General features: G+C 44.1%; 1 protein-coding gene across 7 annotated transcripts in view; it reads left to right on the top strand.

Moving 5' to 3' along the window:
* The window catches only part of RNF152 (ring finger protein 152), an 81,991-nt gene that overhangs the window by 2,264 nt on the left and 57,467 nt on the right, over positions 1–22,260 (top strand). Inside the window, exon 1 of one of the 7 annotated variants that reach the window (XM_030868090.3) lies at positions 19,107–19,368. The exons of the other annotated variants lie outside the window; for them this stretch is intronic. The gene's annotated coding sequence lies outside the window, so the exon portion shown is untranslated. Of the gene's footprint in view, positions 1–19,106; positions 19,369–22,260 lie in introns of those variants that run through there. 7 annotated transcript variants of the gene reach the window in all.

The raw sequence follows: 22,260 nt of genomic DNA, 5'->3' as shown, positions 1-22,260 counted from the left end.
CTTCTTATGAAACACTGTCTCTCTTCCCCCCCCCCCCCCGCTTTATTGTAATAGTGTTTGAAATATCAAGAAGGACGTGCAGAAGTAAGTTACTGGGAGGTGGGAGGGAGGACAGTTGGGGGAGCAGAAAATGGAGCTTCAGTTAAGCTTCCATTTATATAGCCATGAACCATTAGGCCCTCAGTCTGCATTTTATCTTTAGGTGTTGGTTCTTTTCCAAAAACTCTGGCCTATTATTCTTTTCATTCCAAGGATAGTTCTGTTTTGATGGCAGCCTAACCAGGTCTGGGGTTATCTTGATAAAACTCAGTGAAAGCCTACCCTTCAGATGGATCAGGACACCTGGTGTTGGTGTTGTCTCCTAGAGCGCAGAGTCATGGTGTCCTACACGAGAAGCAGGGAAGAAGGATGTGTATGGACATAGACTCAAGTTTTATTTTGCAGGAAGAAGGGACGGCTGAGGACCAGAGGCCAGTGTGCTGTCTCTTGCACTATAGCAACAGCATGGTATCTGGGGCAGATTCTCCCTTCACCATTTTTTTCCCCAAATCCCTTAAAAAATAAAATTTTAAAACTTGAAAGATTTGTCATTCCCCTCTAGGGTAGTTTTGTTTGGAAACGTGACTTTTAACAAAACATCAGTGATGCTGGCATTTATTCTTCGACTCAGAGCATTCATGTATCACCAGGAAAAGTAGATGAGTTATCAACCTGTCCCAGCTGAAACAAAGACCAGTGCTTTGGAAAGATCAGCCTTGTAGTGGGGCTAAGGTAGAGGTATTTTGACAAGTGGTTTTTATGTCAGCAGTGATGCAGGGTGTGTGCTGTGCAAGAGGGGAAGCTAGGTGATGGGATAATAGGGAGTGTAATAATGCAATAGAAACAAAGGGTGTGTGTGTGTGTGTTTTAAATAGAAAAAATAAATACCTCACCCACAAAATTCCACATGGGAAAACAGCTGCCTGAACATGTAAATGCATGTCCAAGAACAAAGATAGCCATAGCACAGAGTTAGCTTTCAATGTGGTTTTCAATTGTGTCTAGTAATAAATCCTAATCAAGTGTTGTACTGATGTTTAATTTGTTCTTTTAGGTGGATGCTCTCCACTCCCAGATGTCGGCAGTAGTGTGTTTTAGTTTTAGGTTGGAGGAGCCCTAGAGGTGATGAGACCGACTTTTGCCGCCAGAGCCGAGTCCTTTCTACAGTGTTCATTTAATTCATTTGGCAGATGTTTATGGAGCTCCTGATAGGCACTGGGCTCTCTGATCACTGCCAAGGGGCAGGCTGGGGCGGAGTGTGGAGACACAAAGGCGAACCGCCTTCCAGAGCTTCTGGGGGGATGGAGAAATGAAGACCTGACTAATTAGGTGCAGTGGGCGCTAGAGAGAGGGGAGCAAAGAGGGGGTACTGGACTTCTGAGGAGGCAGCCTATGATCATCCCGCCTCCACTTGAACGCCTCTTTCATTAGGGTGCTCACTGCTTCGCCAATGTCTGCACCTGTTGTCAGAAGGCGACCTTCTCTTCATAGTCTTTAAACTCCGCAGCTGAATCCCACATGAATGGGTAGATTTCACCATTGTCGAGAGGTTATTCTGTTTTCATTCCTTATTCTCTCAGAGTTGTTTAGATCTGTCTATCCTGTTGGCACCCTCTACATTTCAAGGCATTATTCAGGCCCTGCTGCACTTGAATTTTGAAATAAATTCTGCTTTTCTGAATTAGAAAACAGATGGGAGGGGGACGTTTGCAGATCTCTCTCTTTTTTAAGCAGTGATGTATCAGCAAGATAGGTTAGGTTATTCTGCCATAACAAATAACCTCCGGGTCTCAGTGGCCCAGTTTCTTTCTTTCCCACACTGTGTGTCCAACACAGTCAGCAAGTGGGCCCTGCTCATCGTAGTCATGCAACGACCCAAATTGGTGGGGGTGTGATCTTGACGTGTGATCAAGGTCACAAGATCACTGCAGCATGGGAGAGGAAGCTCCAGGGGATCTTGCTCCAAAATGACATGATCTGACCCTGAAGTGACTTATGTTGCTTCACCAGACTAGTCCTATGACCCCGTTTAACGACAATCTGATATTTCTTGTACTGAAAAAGGGAAAACCGGATATAGGTGAGTAGCACTAATGCCCTTCCACAAGCGATGTGGTCTAGTGTGTTCCTGTGGGGTCTAGCTCATTAGCACATTGAGTGTTATACGAGTATGGATTGAATGAACAAATGATACGTCGCTTAAAGAATCTGGTCGTACTCCAACCTGTTCTTTACTAGTATGTTCCTATTATATTTGCTAATATGACCTCACACCGGTCATCAAATAAAAAATGATAATTATTTTCTCTTTTTGCCTGTTTTGAGTAGTTCTTTGTTCTGACGTGATAGGCCAGGAATGTTTCCAAGGCTGGTTCTAGGAGGTTCTGTGCTTAGCATTATATAATAGAGAGGGATTGCTTACACACTTCCTCTCCCTCGCTGTCTGCCTCTTGTCTAAGACTTCCTGAGTTTGTTTGAGCAGCCAAGGGTAGAAAAAGCAACGGTGGGCCTAGCGTCACCCAGGATGTGGCCTCCTTCAGCCAATACGGCAGATAAGACCAAGAGGGGGCAGGGGGTGTGTGGGGTAGTCTAGATCTTCCTCTTACTGCTTTGATATTAGAAAAAGGAATTTGGACAAGAGGTATTTTCTGGTCATAGGGCTAATAGAACACCTGAGAGTTCTGGGGCATTCAAACTTTCATCAACAACCATGGTGGCTATGAGGGTGGTAAGTTTTAAAGCCTCCCTTTCTGCACCCTCCCTAAAAATAGTTGGGTTCTGTGGCATAGTCATTGTGAGGGGCTGTGGATTAAGCGGCTGGTGGCTTGTTGAGAGATTTTGCTGTGCAGAGTGCTGGTCACGCAAATAATCTTTGTTGTGATGAATGCGTGCATGGATTAGAACGTCTAGGATTTGATATATACCTTTAGCATAAGTATGGAATTGAACAAGAGTATGGCTTCTGGGTCAGTAATCACCTTGTTGAAGTCGTTTTTACAGACAGCTCTCCGTAGGCAGGTGATATGGTAAGCTGACTGCTAGCTCCTGAGTCAGTGACCAGAGGACCTCAGTGTTGGCCTAAGAGTCCAGAGGCTGCCCCCTAGTCCAGCTTTCCTTGAGTGACAAAGTATTGCACCCGTAGGAGTTCTGAGGTGGAGATGAGCAGCTGAGAAACCGGCAGAGAGATCAGATGCAGCCCATCCAAGACCTCCAGGTACTAATTCAGGGCGAGGCGCAGACTGAGAGAGGGAGAAAATGAAGCCCGGAGGGACTGGTCTTGAGATGTCTTTGGGAAGCTCCAAAATACATGCCTAGATTTTGTTGGGCCTCTGAGTTCCTACCGTTTTACTTTCATAGTGAAGTTGGCCATCTAGGTAGAAGACCCCTGTGGAGGGAACGTGGTTCCTGGCACTGCCAGTCGCAATGACGTGGTTGCAATGTCGTGGAAGCCGGAAGCAAGGAACGTGTTGGTTTTCCTGATCCTTCCCTCAGGGCTTTGGGAGCTACACTGTATGTTCCAGGATAAAGCAAGTACTTGTTTTATGGTTAAGGATTTTCTGTTTCCAGTTGACTTACTGTCATTGTGAGAGTTCAGGAGGGAGGCCTCAAGGCGTGTATATGTGATTTGCATTTCCTTCGGGTAGCTCTCGAGGCCTGGGATTTCCTGCCGGAGACCTGATGTGGCTGCACAGGCCTTGGAGCACATTCCTTGTGGAGTTGTGTGTGTGTGTGTGTGTGTGTGTGTGTGTGTGTGTGTGTCGGGGGGCGGGCAGGGGGGCGGGTGGGTGTGGTACCTGTGAGCTGCTGGGAGTCAAGGGGCTGAGTAGGAAAGGATGCCTTATTCACCACTTGATTTATTAATTCCTGCATGGATGAAACTCATTGCAACATCCTGCATGGTAAAGGTTATTATTGTAACATCATATAGGCTTCCTGGGGGAGCAGACTTCCCCAGGGAAGGGATTGATCAAATGCAGATGTGCTGCTGGTGGAGAAGAAGTCGTGAGGAAATGGAGTCTCCGAACGCAGTATTCTGTGCTTGTGTTTTCTCTTTCTGCTCCCCCATCCCCATCTTACTCCTACCTGTCAAGGAAGTGTAACTTTTCTGCCTCACTTTCCATTAATAAGTCCAGATAATCACATGTAATGTGCTCCTCACTGAGGTTCTACAAGAACTGGTGAGATTTTGGTAAAAGCTTTGAGAGATACTGTGGAAATAGATACTGTGGAAATAGGGGCCATTATTATTCACGTTGGTGTTCCGCTTATTAACAGATTATCTTTATTTTTTAAATTTTTTATTTCTTTTAACATCTTTATTGGAGTATAATTGCTTTACAATGGTGCGTTAGTTTCTGCTGTATAACAAAGTGAATCAGCTATATGTATACATATATCCCCATGTTCCCTCCCTCCCACCCTCCCTATCCCACCCCTCTAGGTGGTCACAAAGCACCCAGCTGATCTCCCTGTGCTATGCGGCTGCTTCCCACTAGCTATCTGTTTTACGTTTGGTAGTGTATATATGTCCATGCCACTCTCTCACTTCATCCCAGCTTACCCTTCCCCCTCCCCATGTCCTCAAGTCCATCCTCTACGTCTGCGTCTTTATTCCTGTCCTGCCTGTAGGTTCTTCAGAACCATTTTTTTTTTAAGATTCCATATATGTGTGTTAGTATGCGGTATTTGTTTTTCTGACTTACTTCACTCTGTATGATAGACTCTAGGTCCATCCACCTCACTACAAATAACTCAGTTTCGTTCCTTTTCATGGCTGAATAATACTCCATTGTATATATGTGCCACATCTTCTTTATCCGTTCATCTGTCGATGGACACTTCGGCTGTTTCCGTGTCCTGGCTGTTGTAAATAGTGAACTCAGCATCTTTAGTGACAGTTCCCACATCTTCCTTGATTTCCATCCCCACTGCCACATCTTAGCTGAGAACCTTATTTCTCTCATTCCTGGCTTTCCCAGCCCCAGCTTCCTGTCCAGCTTTGACTTTTGCTCTGCATGACTTTAAAACACAACATTAGCTGGGATGGTTAGCCCACTAGTCCCCCAAAATGCTTTGCATGGCCCTGTTTCTTAATCCTGGAATATTCTGTGGCCTACAGTCTCCTGTGCCTCATGATACCCCATCATTAAAGGTGTGACTCAGCTCTTAACTCTCCTAAAAAACTTAACTCCATCATTTTAGCTCATAGCAATCCTCGACGCCTCCACAGTTCTCTGTCAAAATTACCTCTCTCATTTCACTCAACATTCATTCTACAAAGGGCACTTATCATTAGATTGTCCTGTATTATCACGTAAGATTGAAGTGTCTTTTTCTGTTTAATTGCAAAGAATAGAAACCCACTAAAGCTAGTTCATGTAACAGGAGGTGTGTTGACAAGATGTCCCAGGGTGTCTTTTGTCATCAAACCACATATCACAAGTCATTGCTCAGCTGGGGGAGAGGGTAAGGCGTACAGTTCTTTCCAAGGGGCCTGCAGGCTGGTAGATATAGAGATGAAAATAGCAGGATCTCGGTTCTCTTGCAAGTTCCTTAAAGATGAAGACTGGATGAGGTTTGACCTTATTTTGTATTCCCTACCACGTTTGTACAAATTAAGGGCTCCGTACATACTCGATCATTGATAACACAGAAATGATTTTGACTTACTGTGGTAAGGGAATTATACATGCTTTGGGCCTGTGGAATTGAAGTTAAGAAGAGAGAAAATTATTTTTAAGAGCTTCCCCTACTTGCATTAATAATGAGTAAATGTTGAATCAGATTAGGGTTGCCAGGCTGCAGTGTGCATACCAGTGGTTGGGAGGTGAACATTCTCATAGAGGGTCATCATTCTAACAAAATGAATTGTCACTGGTGGCCTGTTTTTCAACTTGAATTGGGCTGATTCTTCCAAAACAATAACAAAGCAAACAAAAAACCCCTCTTCCTGGGGACATACAGTAAGCAGCATCAGAACTCTACACTCCACCAAGCCAGCCAACAAACTCAGGGAGCAGATGGTGCTGTTTGGGTTTGACATGAGTGGGTGACAGTTTCCCACAAATGGCTACCACCCCCCCTTCCTAATTAACTTCTGGCCATAAATGCCTTTGGGAGGGACATCTGGTTTACCTCACTTCTTTTGATCTTGGAATAATTCACAGGATAGAAAGTCTTCTTTAGCCCTCGGAATGCTCGATCATTATGGATAGTGTTATTATGAAAGAGGAAATGTGTTCAGCTGCTTGGAGAAAATGACCAGGAATATATTAACATTAAAATAATGTTCTCAGTTTGACAGGTAATGAATGGAGCTGAGAGATAAATGTCTCAGAAACAAAGTATTTGGTGTGATGTTCTTTTGCAGTTGTGTCGCTCTGTAGGTTTGCAGATTGCTTCCTTTCAGGTTAAATGAAACTGAAAGTGGTTGGAGAGCAGGAGGGTAGATCTCTACCATGCAGGTAGAGTGCCAGCCATCCTTAACTGGGGTAAGTACCTGTCCATGTATTCCTGCCCCATCACTAACCCTTCAGGAGCTTCAGGTAGGAGTTCATCTATTCACCTATGGTGGTGGCTAAAATAGCCTTTGAAACACTGAGCATCAATAACTTAAAACTCATATTAGGTATGCAATTGTATTCATTACATTTATTCAAATATTGAGTGCCTACTGTTTGCCAGGCACAGTTCTGCCCAATTCTAACTAAAATCCCTACCTTGCCTTAGCTTAATGTACGAGCTTAACTCATAATTGATTTGGCTTCTTCTGCCTTTTTTTTTTTTTCTTGCAATGGCGACACTGAAAGTGGAGAGAATAAAAGAAATGTATCTGATACTCTCCTCTCTCAGTTCTTGATGCCTCACTATATATGCTCACCTTACTTGAACCTAATTCAGTTGAATGGTTGAAAACATGGAACTTTTGAAGCAAGATGGGTTGGGTTCAAACATGAGCTCTGTCATAATGACCTTGAGTAAATAAGGTCTGACTGAGCCTTGGTTTCTTCCTCTGGAAAATGGAGGTCAATCAACCTCACTGAGTTATTGTGAGTGTGAGATCATTTATATAAGGTGCTTCGTGTGTTGTCCTACACATCACAAGCCCTGCGTAATGGCAACTATTATTATCGTCCATTTTATGTAGTATTTACCATCCACCAGTCTTGGTGCTGGATTCTGGAAATCTTGGGGTCAATAGTTATGGTCTAAACTGAAGGAGCTCTTAAACTAGCCAAGGAAATACCCACATCCAAATAACTCCAGCCTGCGGCATTTATGTGAAGATTTCTTCTGTATGTCGTGTCATTGGAGTCTTGTCATTGGAAAGTCTTTGTAAAGCTTAAATGGTGTGGCATTTTAAAAGGATAGGCCTTCTCAGGAGGAAGCTGGAGGAAGCTGTGAGGTTCTAGGACAGCCCACGGGCAACCCAGGCCTTCCTTAAAGGGCACCAGGCGCCTTTCTCCTAGGGCCTCATTTCCCTCAGGCAAGTGAAGTAATGTACCTCCCTTTGCTGAGGTCTGGTTTCTTGGGGGTAGGGTGACCCACTGACTCAGCTTGTCCAGGCCTAAGAGGGTACCTGAGTTGAGGGACTTGCCATTTTAAAACCAGAATAGTCCCAGGAAACCTGGGACCGGTTGGTCACCCTGCTTAGGGGTCCTGTCCTTGTTCTATGATTGTTGTTCGCATCCTGAAGCAGGCTTTGTAGACATTTCACATCGTTAGAGGCACAGCCAATCGTAAGACAGGAGGCAGGAGAGAATGGGGCAGGATAAGACTGGAGAAGGCAGTGTAGCTGTCAATCTATATTTGAATCTGCTTTTTGGATGGAATCTTTATTAGTATTAGTATTATTTTAAAGAAGAGAGCTCTTTAATAAAGGCACAAAAACTAGACTGTACAATGCAAAATATAAAGTTAATGGAGTCTTTAAAAAGTTTCCCCTAGACAGTGGTATTTGCTATGCCTGGTAGGGCTGTTGAATGGAACTTGGTACATAGTAGACATTCAGTAAATATTTGTTGAAGGAAGGCTAGAATCAATTTTTAATCTTCAGAAATAGCTTTGAGAGCTGGGTTCCAGTTCAGGCTGGATTTGAGCCTGGGCCTTTGATACCTAATTTGAAAGTGTGTAAACCCAGATCTGCTCTTGTTGCAAGCAGATTCCTTGTTGTGCTGATATCCGAAGTGTATTTATGTAGGAGCTTAGGCCCTTCTCGACTTGTGTTTTTTTCTTCTCGGTGAAACCACACGACACCAGCAGATGGGTTGCCTTGTCTTTTGGTTGCAGCTAGGATGTTTCTGGAACGTGCCCGTGTTGTAAACGTGACGGTAGTGTGGGCTGTGATGGGGGCGCTTGTGTACACAGTGCTCAGTGCTTTCCTCCCAAAGGTGTGGGAGGGATTTCCTGCTGAGTCTGTTAATTCCAAATGGGGGCTGGGAAGGGGACCAGGCCTGGCTCCATACTGCTGGGTGGAGATGTCCAGAGCCAGGCTCCCAGTTGCCAGCATTCCCTCCTCCTGAACCTTCGTTATGAACACAGATGGCAACCTATAAGGCTCTTAGATAAGCCACAGATTTTTCTAGTCTTTAGCTGAGGCTTCAAATGGTAATCTTTTGTCTTCTGTTTCTTCCTGAGAAGTGTTAACTGTTTATCCAGGGATGGTAGGACCTGCAGCAAGTTGCCAGAAACAGTAATTAGTTTGCTGGTTGCCGGTTCTCTAAATCTCATGCACAGAGCACCTGAGGGCAACTGCCAGACATTTACATCACCCTGCGCATCAGACTCCCATGTCATCATTATGTACGCTGAGAAATCATATTCTTTTATGTTCCTGACAAGCCAGGTTTCTTCATGGGTTCTTACTTCACCTAAGAAGAAGGTAAATAGCTTATCTACGGAAGGGGAATCTTTCGGGTAAACAGAATTGATTACTAAATTGCCTTTATTTCTATACACAAAATACTAAATATTAGTTCAAAGAGAGTGTTTCTTTGCAGAGTCCATAGTTTACTTTTTTTTTTTTCCAACAGTGGAGTCAGAGCTATCAGAAATTTATTGTTCATACGCCTTGAGTTTATATCAAAATAATAAATAAAGTTTTTGAGAATTGCATCTCAGGGCGGTCGTACTTCCCTACAAGGAGTTCATTGACGTACAAGGAAAAATGTCTTTACTAAGAAGTTAAAAAGAACACGACAGACTTCACTCCAGACTTATTATACCTTACTTGTTGAAATCTGTCCATGCAGATGCCGAACCCTCTCTTTAATGTGCTCCTTAAAATAGCATTCTCTTGGGATCAAGTCCAGTCTGCAATGGAAATTGAAGGAGACCCTGTCCAGACAATTTAGAATTCCTTGTAAATTAGGAGGGCAGCGATAATCAATTTTGAAGCCTAAGCGTGATTCAGCCTAGTTCTTCTGGTTGGCTTGACTTTTGTTTTATTCCTTGTTCTTGACTTACTGCAAAAGGCATTGCCATGCAATTTTGTTTCCACTTTTCGTAAAGGTGGATGGGACTTGACTTAGCCTAAGACCCTAGATGTCTCCCCCTCACCATAGGAGGAAGCAGTTCGGAACAGACTGACTCTTCTCCGGGTTCTGGAGGCTGCTTCCCTCGTTTTAACTTCTCCTTCGACATTCCGACTTGTAAAGAAACAAATTTCTTCCTTTTATGAGGCTTTTTAGTGCTAGGTGATTAGTGTCGTTCGATATAATCTATAGTACTTAACAACTAGATACACTGTTTTCCCAAAGCAGATCACAGTGAAAATAAGAGTTAGAGAGAGAGAGAGGCATCAATTTGAGGGAGGAAGCGTGAGTAAAGAGAATGATGGGGGTAATAATTGTGTCGGAGTATGGTATTTTAAAAATTTTAATTTTAGCTTCAAAATTAAGAACCACCGTTGTTTACATGGTGATGTTGGTTTGTAATTAATAGCATCTGGCCCAAGCAAACTGAAGTCGCTATTAGTAATATTCTACAAAACAACATGAAAGTTCATCAGATATTTCCCTTCCCAACTGTGTCAGATTCCACAATGAATTTTATGACAACCAAAAGACAATTTTGGGGGGCAGAGGAGATGGCTGTGGTACAAAGATAGAGACAGTGTTTATTATATGCTTCAGGTTCAGTGCTAAGAGCTTTAAGCACATTATCTGGGAGGCAGGAGATCCTGGAAACTTAGGTAACTTCTTCAAGGTCACACAGTGAATTTATGCCAGAGCCAGGATCTGAACCCGGGCAGTCTGTGCTCTTAACCACAGCCTGGGAGCTACATTCACAACTGGAAGAAGATCGGAAGAAGCAAAAGCTTTTCTTTTTTAACCCAACAGGTTCAGTGTGACATAATTTAGGAAGAGATCTGACTTCTGCACGGTCCTGTCTTTGGGGAACAAAGATGGATGCATTTGGGCAACCATCTGCCTGAATCAGTTTCATGTTGGCTCTGAGGTAGCATGGTTTGAAAGACTCTGTGACAGGTCCTGTTGGGAAATTTGCAGTGAGATTTCCAGCTATTACCCGGGCTTTGCCCTGTGCTAACAAATTTCTATGAAGCCTGGTGGTGTGAATTGTTTCTCAAAGGGCCACTTGACTGAAAGCCAGTGTGTGTGGCTGGGAGCTTAAGACTTTCACGAGCACACTGCTAAAAAATGTTTGAACCAAATAGCGTTTTTTACTACCCCTCCTCCCCTAGTTCCTATTTCTTCCCCTAAACAAAAAGGGAATAAATCATATCCTTTCATATTGTTATTCCTTTGTTTGTACAGTTTCCTTTTCCTGGAACCACCTTTTTCTTCTCCACCGCCCTGCAAAAAAACCCCCACAGCATTTCGATGGAAAGCCATGAGTATATGCTTCCTTCGAGACGTCTTTCCTATTCCACTTTCCCTATGGCTTCTCCTCCAACTCTCTCAGCCGGAATTCATTGCCCTTCCATTTGTTCTTTTAAATCCCACTTACCCCCATGTCTGATAATCTACATATACTTGCCTCCCCTGCTCCACTGTGAAGTCTTTGACTTGTAAGACCTTGTCTTGTTTAGGAGCCTGGAGCTTGGATGAATGAATGGAGGAACGAACAAGCAAATGAACGAACAGACTATCGATACGTGGATTTGTTGGGATTGATTAGAGTGTATGGTAGTGGGAAATGGTGGTGGATCTGAGCATTGACGTATGTGCGACTGTGGAGACTGGCTAGATGCTTACCAAAGTCTCGGCAATATTGCCATTTGGGGCTGGTTAATTTTTTCTTGTGGGGAGACTGTCCTGTGCACTGGGGGACGTTTAGGAGCTTCCCTGGACTCTACCCACTAGATGCCAGTTACCCAGCTATAACAATCAGAGATGTCTCCAGACATTGCCACCTGCCTCTTGAGAGTCAAAATTGCCCGCAGTTGACAACCACTGTATTGGACTACTTTCTGTATCTAGCTGGAGCCATGAGATTGGTTCTCATGAAAGGTTGTGTGTGGAAATGAGAGGCAGTTAAGAGTGGGGGTCCTTTTGCATATCTGCTCTCTTTCTGGTCTGCTGGCCAGCTGCAGGGGTGTGCCGAGGAGAACTATGAAGCCCTGGGGTATGATGGAGTCACGGGGTGGAAGGACCCCTGGTCCTGAATGACCTTGTGGAGCAGAGACTTCCTTACCAAGTTGCATTGAGATGCAACGTGAAGAAATTAAACCACATGCGTTAGGCCAGTGAGATTTGGGGGTATGTATTTTGGCAGTCAGTCTACCTTCCCTAACCTTCCCTGACGCTTGGAAAGAAGGGACTTTGCTGAAGCAGCCATGCCCAGTATTCCAGGCAGTGAGTAAAATCAGACATTCTAACCACAGCAAAAGAGAGAGTTTGTTTATTTGTTTGTTCTTGTGTAGGTAGCATCAGTCTTATTGCTATAATTCTTTTAATTTCTCAAATTTATCAGGAAATAAGAGGATGATAAATGTGAATTTGCTGTTCCACCACTTTAATAATTCTGACCTGTGAATAACAGGCAGCTCTGAGCTATAAATGCTTTTAGTAAAAAGTTAATAAAACATCGAATGTCCCAGCGGTTCTCGTTTCACTGTGTATGAATATGAGTCTGCAATGCAAGTTCAGGTTGAGATATCTGTGGTAATTTATGTTTAATGCGTTTTCATATTTTGGGGGGAAAATGACAGATGTTGATACCCTACAGTCACAGCTGTTCCCCACACCATTAACAAATAAATTGCCGTATATGATGTGATGGGCTTTGAACCGGACTCCTATATGCTTAGTCCAGCTGAATGATGTGGGTTAGTGTCCCTTAAAAAGCTGAACCCCAAAGCTTGCTTCTCAGACCAAATTCAATGCCTAGTGCAAGATTTCCTTTGCAGCAGTTAATTGGATTTGTGGTTGTGTCTACGCAGAGCCACTGTCCGCAACTCGTAAGTCAAACGGTTTCATTTGGCACTCATCTGGATGACAACAGAGGGGTTGTTTGTGGGAGACAATGGCTGATTGTGGGTGAGCCCTTCGTTGGCTGAAAGCTTTGTGTTTGAGTCAGTGGTCTCGGTGCCTGCCCCATTTGCACAGCGTTCAGTCCATTGTACAAAGAGCCACCCCCGGTGAATTTAATTTTACCTTACCTGTCAGACTCCCTGTCAGCAAATAGAACAAATCTGGCCTCAGGATTTTAAGATGGTAAAGTCTCTCTTTCTAGAAAAAATCCTGCTGGCATCTTAACTACCAAATATCTGATCCTTCTGTGTTTTTTTTTTCCCCCAGATAAAACATTTGCATAAGAATAAGAGTAGCTAATATGGATGACACTAGTTACGTGCCAGGCTCTAAGTGTTTTGCATACAGATTGTGCGTCATTATCACAATAGTCTTAAGGGGAAGGTACTACTAATCTCTATTTTGATTTCTCCATTTACAAGAACTTGAGGCACAGAGAGGCTAAATGATTTGCCCAAGATCACAAAATAAGTAATGCCAGAGCTGGGATTAGAAGCCAGCCATGACTGGCTCCAGAGGTTATGATATAAGCCACTGCAGTATGCTGCCTCAGATTTTTCATTCTGTTAAGGAGACTCACTTTGTCTGAGATATCCTGTATTTTTATGACTTCAACTAACATTTGTATATGATGATTAAAAAGAGTTCGTGATATTATTGCTTTATTTTTGCATGGATTGAGCATAATTCCTTACTAAGCTGTCAGCTGATGGCCTTGTGTCTTCCATAACTCTTGACACAACGCTTCCTTGTAAGAAAGTGCTAATTTAGCACGTTGGTTTGATTATTTTTATATAGAGATGCTCCTTTAGGAGGTTACCTCTGTAGGAATAAGGACACATGGACACAAGGAACTCAAGTGCCAGGTGGTGTTGGATGAAGTGGCCTTGGAGTTCAGAGGGGGAAAGATGACTTCCTGCTAGAGGGTTTAGAATGGCTTCATGGAAGAAGTAGCATTTGCCAGTGCCCTGGAAGGGTAGGTAGTCATCTGGACATCTGGAGTAGCATTTCTGCAGCAGCAAGGTGGTAAGGGAGGGTGGATCTGTCTTCTGGACAACAAAAAATGCTTTCTGCCTGAAGCCTGGAGCATTTGAGCAGGACTTGTAGGAAAAGGATTAGAATGGTGGGTGGGAGGGGGACTTTGGCATTTATTCTGCAGGAAGCCATTGATGGTGTAGGGGCAGGAAAGGATGTGGATGTGAAACCGTGCTTTCAGAAGCTTAACCTGGCAGCAGTCGGTATGGATCGGGGCAGGAAAGGACAAAGGTGGGGAGGCCAGTCGGGGTCCAGAGAAGATGTGGGGAAGACTTGGACTCCAGGGGGGAGGCCACAGGAATGGAAAGGGTGAATGAAAGCAAGAAGCGTTTCTGAGACAAAGTTAGAATTTTGGAGACGGATTGAATGAGAGGTGAGAAGTAAACAGGTTTTCACGTCTGAGCTACTGGGTGAATAGTGGTAACAAATATAAAATTGTGGAGGTAGGACCAGATTTGGGAGAAATCAAGAGTTCACTTTGGAAATGCAGTTAGTAGCGAGGTCAGAGCTGTTTTTTCGAGAGTAATGCACATCCAGGTGGTCATTATGAGTCTGAGTTTTGAACTGTGTTACCCAGAGAGAACCTCTCGAGGGCTGGCTGTGAAAGGACATAGGTAAAAAGAATGGTAGGAACAAAGAAAAAAATTATCTGGAGCAGAGGAGACTTGCACGTATCGAACACTAAAAGTGGTATGTGACTTCACGTTATCGTGTAGCTCGATTTCTATTTGTTGCTCCTAAATTGGTTATGATTTCTTCTAGATTTGAAATGCTTTACGGACCACGCATGAGAAGTGCTCCCTATGGGACCCTGCCTGGAATATTGGGAACCTGGTTGGAAGACCCTCTCCTCATCTAAGCCGGTTCACTCACCAGCCCCTAGATGTGCTCGGGACCGGCCAGCCTGCTCCCTCTTCCTCTGCCCTTCTATTCAAATCATAACTCTTTCTTTAATTCCCTGCTCAGATCCCATCACTGAATCCCCAATAATCACAGCTGAAAGTGGCCTTTGCTGCCTCCTATGTGTCGCAGACCTTAATGTAGGTCCTGGGGACAGCCAGCTGCTGGCCAAGGGCAGATCAGGGCTGAGCCCACCTATTCATCTTTGCATTGCAGGGACCTAGCTTATTACTTTTTTCACCAGTAAATGTTAGCGTGAACTGTTACATCTCTAACTAGTTTTTAATCTCCTTGAGGACTGCAGAGATCTAATGCTTTTTTGTATTTCCCACACTGTTTTTTGGATATGGTATCTTGGTGGTCCTGGTTGATTAAGGGCTGTAGTGTCAGAAAGTTTCCTTTCCTCGTTGGGGCCACTGCATCTTGACAGCTAAATCTTGTATCTGTAATCAGAAGTGTCATGTTAGTTACCACCTTTGACTGTGTTTCTATTTGTCTACTATTCAAAAGACATATTGACTATCTTGATTGATTCTTTTCTTACTGTGGTGTTGAGCGGTGGCTGCAAGGAGATAGTGTCGGGGCACGTTGCCATGTAGTTTTGCCTTTGGTTTTAAGGTAAGATGTTGGGTTAGGTTTTCAGGAACCAAAATATACTCAGAGTCCAAATGGGTAAAAACAGAAGTAGAAACCTGAAATTAGTTTTTAATGTTTCTAAAATTAACTTAATCAGACAAAATTCATTTAGTAATGTATGAAAAATGGTTGTGAGTAAACAGAATGAAACTATGCTTATTAAGATAGATTAGGAAAATACTTTGGGGAGTAAAGCAGCTTTAATTTTCCTTTCTTGATGTTTGTTTACCAATACAATCTCAGCTAGAATCTGCTGTCCTGGGCTCTGGCCTGTTGCATTTTCTCAGAAAACAAGTCCACTTCCTCTGGGTTATGGAGAAAGAGCTTTCAGAGAATTTTAGGTGGGCTGACGTTCATAACTAACTTTTGAGTAATGGGAGTTTAGTACGTTGGCAGAAGAAAAGCAAGTGGTGGTGTTAGCCGCAGTGCTGTAAGAGGTAAGGCCTGCCAGTTTTTAAGTATGGAGATTGCAAAATTTGGGGTAAAATTTTAAGTATTAAATATCTTTACATTGGTCTCACAATTTTATAAGTGAAAAAAAATTGCTGATATGTCCTTGGCAGTCACTAAATCCAAAGCATCTTGTAAAACTCGACATAGTCACCCAATGTAATTCTTACAATAATTTAGAAGTAGGTTTTTGTCCCCATTTTTTGGATGACCAAACTGAGGCACGGAGAGGTCTAGCAGCTTGCTCTAGATTATGCTGTCAAGTGGCAGAACCAGGATGGAAACTCAGTAGTAGCATTGGTACATCAGTTCATTATAATACAGTGATCTTTCAAAACTTTGCAGTATTGGAAAGTACCGATAAAAAGTAATTGCTATCAGAAACAAAATATACTGACAATAAGCGTCTTCAATGAACATAATATTAAAAATGAAATGCTAAAAGTTTTAGAGTTTTAATCTCAGTCACTCTGTGCTCTGGTCACAATAGAGTTGTAATTTATCTTATTGTGGCTATTTTGTTTCTATACCAGAAATTCATCCGGAGATTATAGTGCAAAGAGTAGCTGCTAAAATTACGTGGAAGTAGAGAATAGTGAGGTTATTTTGAGGGAAGTCCACTTTAGTAGAATAGCCAATGCTTTTCGAATGTAGGACAAGCCAGAGAGGAAGGGGGCCTAATTATGGATCCTGTTTTGGAGATCAGAAACCAGACTGCCCAGAGTTCATTCAGAGTTTTTAACCAGATAGTATCAAGGTCATTAGCAATATTTTTTGGCTCTGGTATTAAGTTTTTTAAATAAACATTGTTCATCTCTAGCCTGTTCCATGAACTCCCCATTCTGAATGTTGGGAGTAACCAACATCAGGTTTGCTGCCCTCCTGACTGCAGGATCCTTTTCTGGAACCTCTCTCATGACAAGTTTTACCTTTTACCATGAACACGTCCCGGTGTCAGAAGCTTACCACCTCCTGAGTAAATTTGTTCCCATTTTATAGTCGGGAAAACCTGAGACTAAATGAGGTGAAATGATAGACCGAGGTCTCTGCAGTTCAGAGGTAGGCCTTGAATCAGCCCTGATAGAACATAACATCCTGTTCAACCCCAGTCGTGCTCCAGGAATCACTCGATGTGCACCCCAGCCGTCCAGCCTTTCCTTCTGATGGGGCGCCATCAGCATACCACAGGACCCGCTAATGCACTTTCACTCTGCTGGCCTGCAGTGTCCTTGGCTTTACCATTAGAGATTCATTCCTTGTGGTATGGAGAAGACAGCATGAACTGGTTACTCAGTGGGCTGAGGGCTGTATTCCTCCTCTGCTACTTATGTATTAGCCTTGTGATCCTGAGCAAATCACTCCGTGTCCTCATTGAAGATGAGGCCAGCAGTACCTGTCTCGAAGGGTCACTGCTGTGAAGGTTAATACTGATAACTGATGTGCACGGAACCCTTGCAAGGGTGCCGGGTGCTGTTTTCAGTGTTATGTATATGTCACCTCACTAATTCTCAGAACGGTAGTCTGAGGTAGGAATCAGAGGCAGACCCAGAGAAGTTAAATGCTGTATCTGAGAGCTGGAGCTGGTACATAGACAATCAGTATAAATTCGTTCTTTTTGCTGTTCCTTTTGGGTTTTATATCCATGAGTCCTTTGCTAAAATGTGAGTGCCCTTGGGTAGGATAACCCATTCACCTCTGTAAGGGTATAGTAGCTAATCCTGTGAATCAGGTTTCGTTTAGCCCCTCTGAGAAGCAGGTGCAGGTCTGATGGAGGGAAGGTGAAAAAGACGATCACAAGCTGTAACGTGATCTGGGCAGGTCGGCTAAGACTTGACGGTGGTGTGGTGGGAGGGACCCCGGGAGTGGTGGGAGGAGTAAGGTGAGCATCACAGTGAGGCGGGAGGCACCGATAAGGAAAGGCAGTGGGCGCTCAATTTAAACTGGACCTTTTTGCCTCGGATGGAGGTGGTTCCTTACTTTGGCTTCACTTTTTTCTCTTTCTTGGATCTGAAGAAGTGAGTTCTACAGACATGCTGATAGGGAGATAGGACTTTGACCCTTTTTCTTTCTTGGTTAACCTTAAAAGAACTCTTCTTTCCACATCCTTAAAAGAAGGTAGAGAAAGAAGAGTGACGTCCTGAAGCAGAACCTTCAGGGAGTGGGGTTTGGGGTCTGCTTGGTCAAGACAAGTAAGGGGCGGGACTTTGGGGCGATGGAGCCAGCAGGGATGTGAAGTCTTTTCTCGGGGACCATGCCAGCTGTGAAGAACCAGGGGTGAAGGGTCAGCCGGGGTTGGGGAGGGACCCTTTCTTCCTTGGGTGGAAGAAACCAGAGCAGATGAGAGCACTTAGTAGACACAAGCTTTGTGGGAGACAAGGAGATGCACGACGTGAGGATTTTCAAAATACCATTGCTTGTGCATATTTGCAATAATAAATCCCATCCTCGGACACTGTGATAAGTAAAGCTTGTTTGGAGGTCACAGGCCACATCATGGCTGCAGTGAAATTTGGCCACTGAAGGCTTCCTGCTGTGCTTTCTACACCTACCCACCCCCGAAGTCCAGCCTCCTTATAATCCTAAAAGCAGGGGATTAGCGTTAGATACAGGTCCAGTAAAATAATATTTCTATATTTTCGATTATTTCTTTCCAAGAGAGGGGGAGGTTTGGGAGAAATGGAAGGATGTGATAGGGCAACATATATGGCGATGCCTAACTTGAGTTGGTAGACTTGCCCATCTTTTCCCTCATGGGTTGAATTCAGAATGAATGAGCTCAGCGTGGAAGTCTATATCAGAAAATACAAATGCTTATCGTGAATCCTAATTACACGGCTGCTGTCGTGGCTTCCTGTCCAAAGGTACCTCTGCTTTCTTATTTTGTCTTTATATCATTGTTCCTTGTACTGTTAGCCGTTCAGATTTGAGGATAGACATTTCCCATTTCTATGGATTTCAGTAATTAGAATTTTGTGGTGATTGAAATGGTTAAGACTGGAGTTACTTTAGCTAGTGCTACTTACAAAGAAGTGGAGAACTTAGGATATTCCCAGAACAAATGAGATTACCAAGATGTTAGAATGTTCTAAAAATCTTTTCTAAGAACCTCAAATGCTTATGAAAGATCTACATTCTTATGAGCAATGAATGCTTCTTAGTTTTTGTATTTAATCATTAAAGTGGGAACCCTAAGGAACTCAAGAATAGGCAATTCTTTATCAATTTGCTTTTAAGTCACTTGTGAAGAATCCTGTGTGTCCTTGACCTTTTCATGAAGCTGCCTTTGCAATGCCTGGTCCTGACTTTCCCCCACACTTTCCTGTTCTGCATCTTTTCTCCACAGAACTACACAGCAAAATATTGATGTATGCTTCTCATTCATGTAGTGGACGACTTTGAAGTTGCTTCTAAAGCCCATACTTATCCTTGTGACCTGAGGCGGCCTTTCTGGATGCCCAGGGCAGTGAGTGCCCTGCAGAGTCAGCTAAGGGTGACTAGGCTGGACTTCCCTCCGCCCTGTGGTCTCCAAGCTGACACTGAACAGGTGTGGCTGCTCTTGAGACATTGAATAAACTGGGAAGAAAAGAGAAACATTGGAAAATACGTAAAAAATGCTTTTCCTTGGGAGAAGCACCCCTGAACATGGCGCAGATAGGTGTCATCAGCTGATAGCAACACTTGAAGGCCTGTGCTGGCTGCAAGGGAAATGGAGAGAAAGGAAAGCCCAGCTTCATGCCTTACCACGAATGGGGGTTTGTGAAGGAGGCACAGGGCATCCAGATTGTCCCCCAGGGGCTCATTAAGTGCTAAGAAGGTGAGTAAAATTGGTTTAATGTGTTGTTTGTCTTAGCTAGCATATCAGTTGAAGTCGTATCTTTATGTGCATTTTGTGTGTTTTCACGGTACGGTGGGGTTCCTCGGAGAAATTGCGTGCCCTGGACATTGGTAACCATTCTAAGGGATTTAGGAACGTTATTTTATATTTTAAGTGATTACCGCGAGTTACAGTTGTTATTTTTGCTTTTCATGCTGCGTTGTCAATGGCGTCTGGGTTTATTTGATGCCAAGTTCATGGTCAGGAATAGAGGCCTGAATGGTTCAGACTGGTGCTACAGGGAGTCCAGCCTGGTTTACATTGGTTCACCCTGTGGTAGGGTCCACAGAAGAGATGTAGGGAATAGGTACCCTCCCTTCTTAAAATTAAAAACAACAGCAACAACAAAATCCCCTTCTTCCAAATATCTCTTTGCTCTCCCTCCTGCTGCCAGGAAAAGACAATAAAAACCAGTCGGAGTTGTGGGTTCAGTTTGTCATCTCGTCGCTTTTGTGACTCGTGTGACTCTTGAGTTCCCACTCTGAAGATTATCTCTTGCCGATTTAAAATCTGAAACAGGCTTGCTTCATAAACCCTTGAGCTAGCGAGCAGATAGCTAGGTGTGTTTGCCATCACGAGGTTGCCATGTTTGAATGCTTGGTGGAAAAAAAGGCCCCGACAGGCAGAGCTTTTAAAAAGGGCACATAAACCCTTCCCATGTCCTCCTCCCTACTCTTAAGGGTCCTGAGTCAATCTGGGGCAAGCCCCTAAGTCTGCTGTTTGGTTTTGCTTTTGCTTTGAAGACATTTGTCATAGCACATTCATTAGTTCCAAAGCTTTGGGGACCGGCTCACCGCAGCCCTGCTGTGAGCACGCAGGGGCTGGTTGTGGAAGAGCCAGAGCCGTCGCCTTGGAGAAGGTCGCAGACTCGGGGGAGACACACGTGTGTCCCCAGTGTCAATAGGAAGTAGTGAATGGTTGACGAAGGGGATGAATGTGGCACTGCGGGGGCATAAAGGGGGGTTGTGGGAGCCCTCCCGGGAGGAGTGGCGGAGGGAACAGCACGTGCATAGTTTGGAAAAGCCAGAGTTGGGAGAAGATGGAGAAGAGGGTGTGGATCGGATGAGACTGGAAATGTAACCAAATCACCAAAGGATCTTTAGACCTTAGTGGGCATGTGGGCCCCACTCCCTTGGTCATAAGGAGTAAGTAGAATATTCGAAGTTGTGGGAGGCCTGCTCAGATGGTTCAAAGCACGGGAAATTGGGCAGAAAGTGGGGGTGTGGATCCTGGCTCTGCCGTGTTCTTGCTGTGTAACCTGGGCAAGTGTGTTGAGTGTCTTTGCTGCCGTCTCTTGCCCGGCAGTGTTGGGACCATGAGGGCACCTTCCCCGAATTGTCCCAAGGGTTAAGCCATCATCCTATTAAAGCCCTGACATGGGGTAGTGCTCCTGAGGGCTTCCAGGGACCTGATTGCCACTTAGGACCAGTACACAGGGCGGTGGGAGTGAGGGGGAGATTGGAGATGGGGATGGACCTGGTTTGCAGGGTTTTCGTGGTGGTCTGGACAGCGGTTCCCAGTGAGGTGTGCCCTGTGGGACCTTGGTCCTCTGAGCGCCTTTGGAAGTTGGGGCCACATGGTCGGGAATATGCCTGCTTCTCCACCCTGGTCTAAGGTGTGGACCCAGGCAGTGGTTGTAGGAACAGACCTGAGAGAAATTTTAGGAGGCAGCATAACCTGGGCTTGATGAAACTTTGGGAACATTATATTATCTTGTCTTTTGGACCACAGGGTTTACTCTAGTTCCCAATCATTCCAACAGGGAGTCAATTGTAATTGAATCTCAGCTGGCTAGCCCTCCTTGCAAACTAAAAGAAAATCGCCATTTTTAGAGTTTTATGCAGGTTTCTTTTGGGGGAATGTGGACAGATATCACGGAGATATTTGCCTTTAATTTAAAATGAGTTGCCCTGGAAATCCATTGCACTGTACGTTGAGAAAACTGTTTTCTGAGGCACAGAAGTATTAGTCCATTCTGAACCTCTCTGAGGCAATAGAGACAGTAAGTACTAAATGCCACAGTGAAATGGAGGCTGCTAGCAAGGGATTATCTAGGACTTGGGTTTAGACAATTTGCAAAAACAATTCAGCAAAGTCTATAAAGGCAACAGGGGAAAATAGTATTTCTTTTTTGTGCTGCCAACCAGGTTGTCACATGGATTAGTAATTTAGATAGGAACAGCCGTGAATCACTGCTTAGAGTTTCGCATTTAATTTTATCCTGGAAGCAATTTCCCTTTCAAATTCTCGAGCTGTAGTTATCATTAATGAATCAAACATGAAACTCAGAGAACTACTAATTCATTTTGAAATAAGTAGACATTTAAATCTCAAAAAAAAAACCCTTAAATTTCTTTCCGTGGTGTTTAATATCTTCAAGCTGACAAAAACGTGGAACGGCATTTCACAGAGGGAATTTCCCAGAGTGGTGAGCGGCAGGTCCTGGGGTCTGTGTGCCTGACATCTTGGCTGCCGCTTTGCGGGTATGAAAGTCAAGACTTCTCAGTGACCAGTGAGTGACCGGGTGTTTTCCAGGGGGGGAAAGATGAAAATATATGGAAAAAGCAGCTGATGGCAGTCAGAGCTCACCACCCAAGCTCTCATCCCCGGTGTTTTGCGGCTTAACCCTTTCAGTCTTATCCTTTCCTGGGACGCCTGCCACCCCGCTCTGTCCCTGCCTTCCTTCCCCTTATCCAGTGTTGCTTTGGGAAAAGGTCCATTCAGTCATCAGAGGTTGTTGGATGTGAGTCTGTGGGGTTCCAGCCTCTCAAACACTGTCTGAGGTCCAGCTTGTGCGGGGTGATGGCTATGAAAGGTCCCTGTGGCTTCACA

This window comes from Globicephala melas, chromosome 13 (genome assembly GCF_963455315.2).
Source record: "Globicephala melas chromosome 13, mGloMel1.2, whole genome shotgun sequence".
Lineage (NCBI taxonomy): Eukaryota > Metazoa > Chordata > Mammalia > Artiodactyla > Delphinidae > Globicephala > Globicephala melas.
This window is presented reverse-complemented; position numbering and strand designations above follow the sequence as displayed.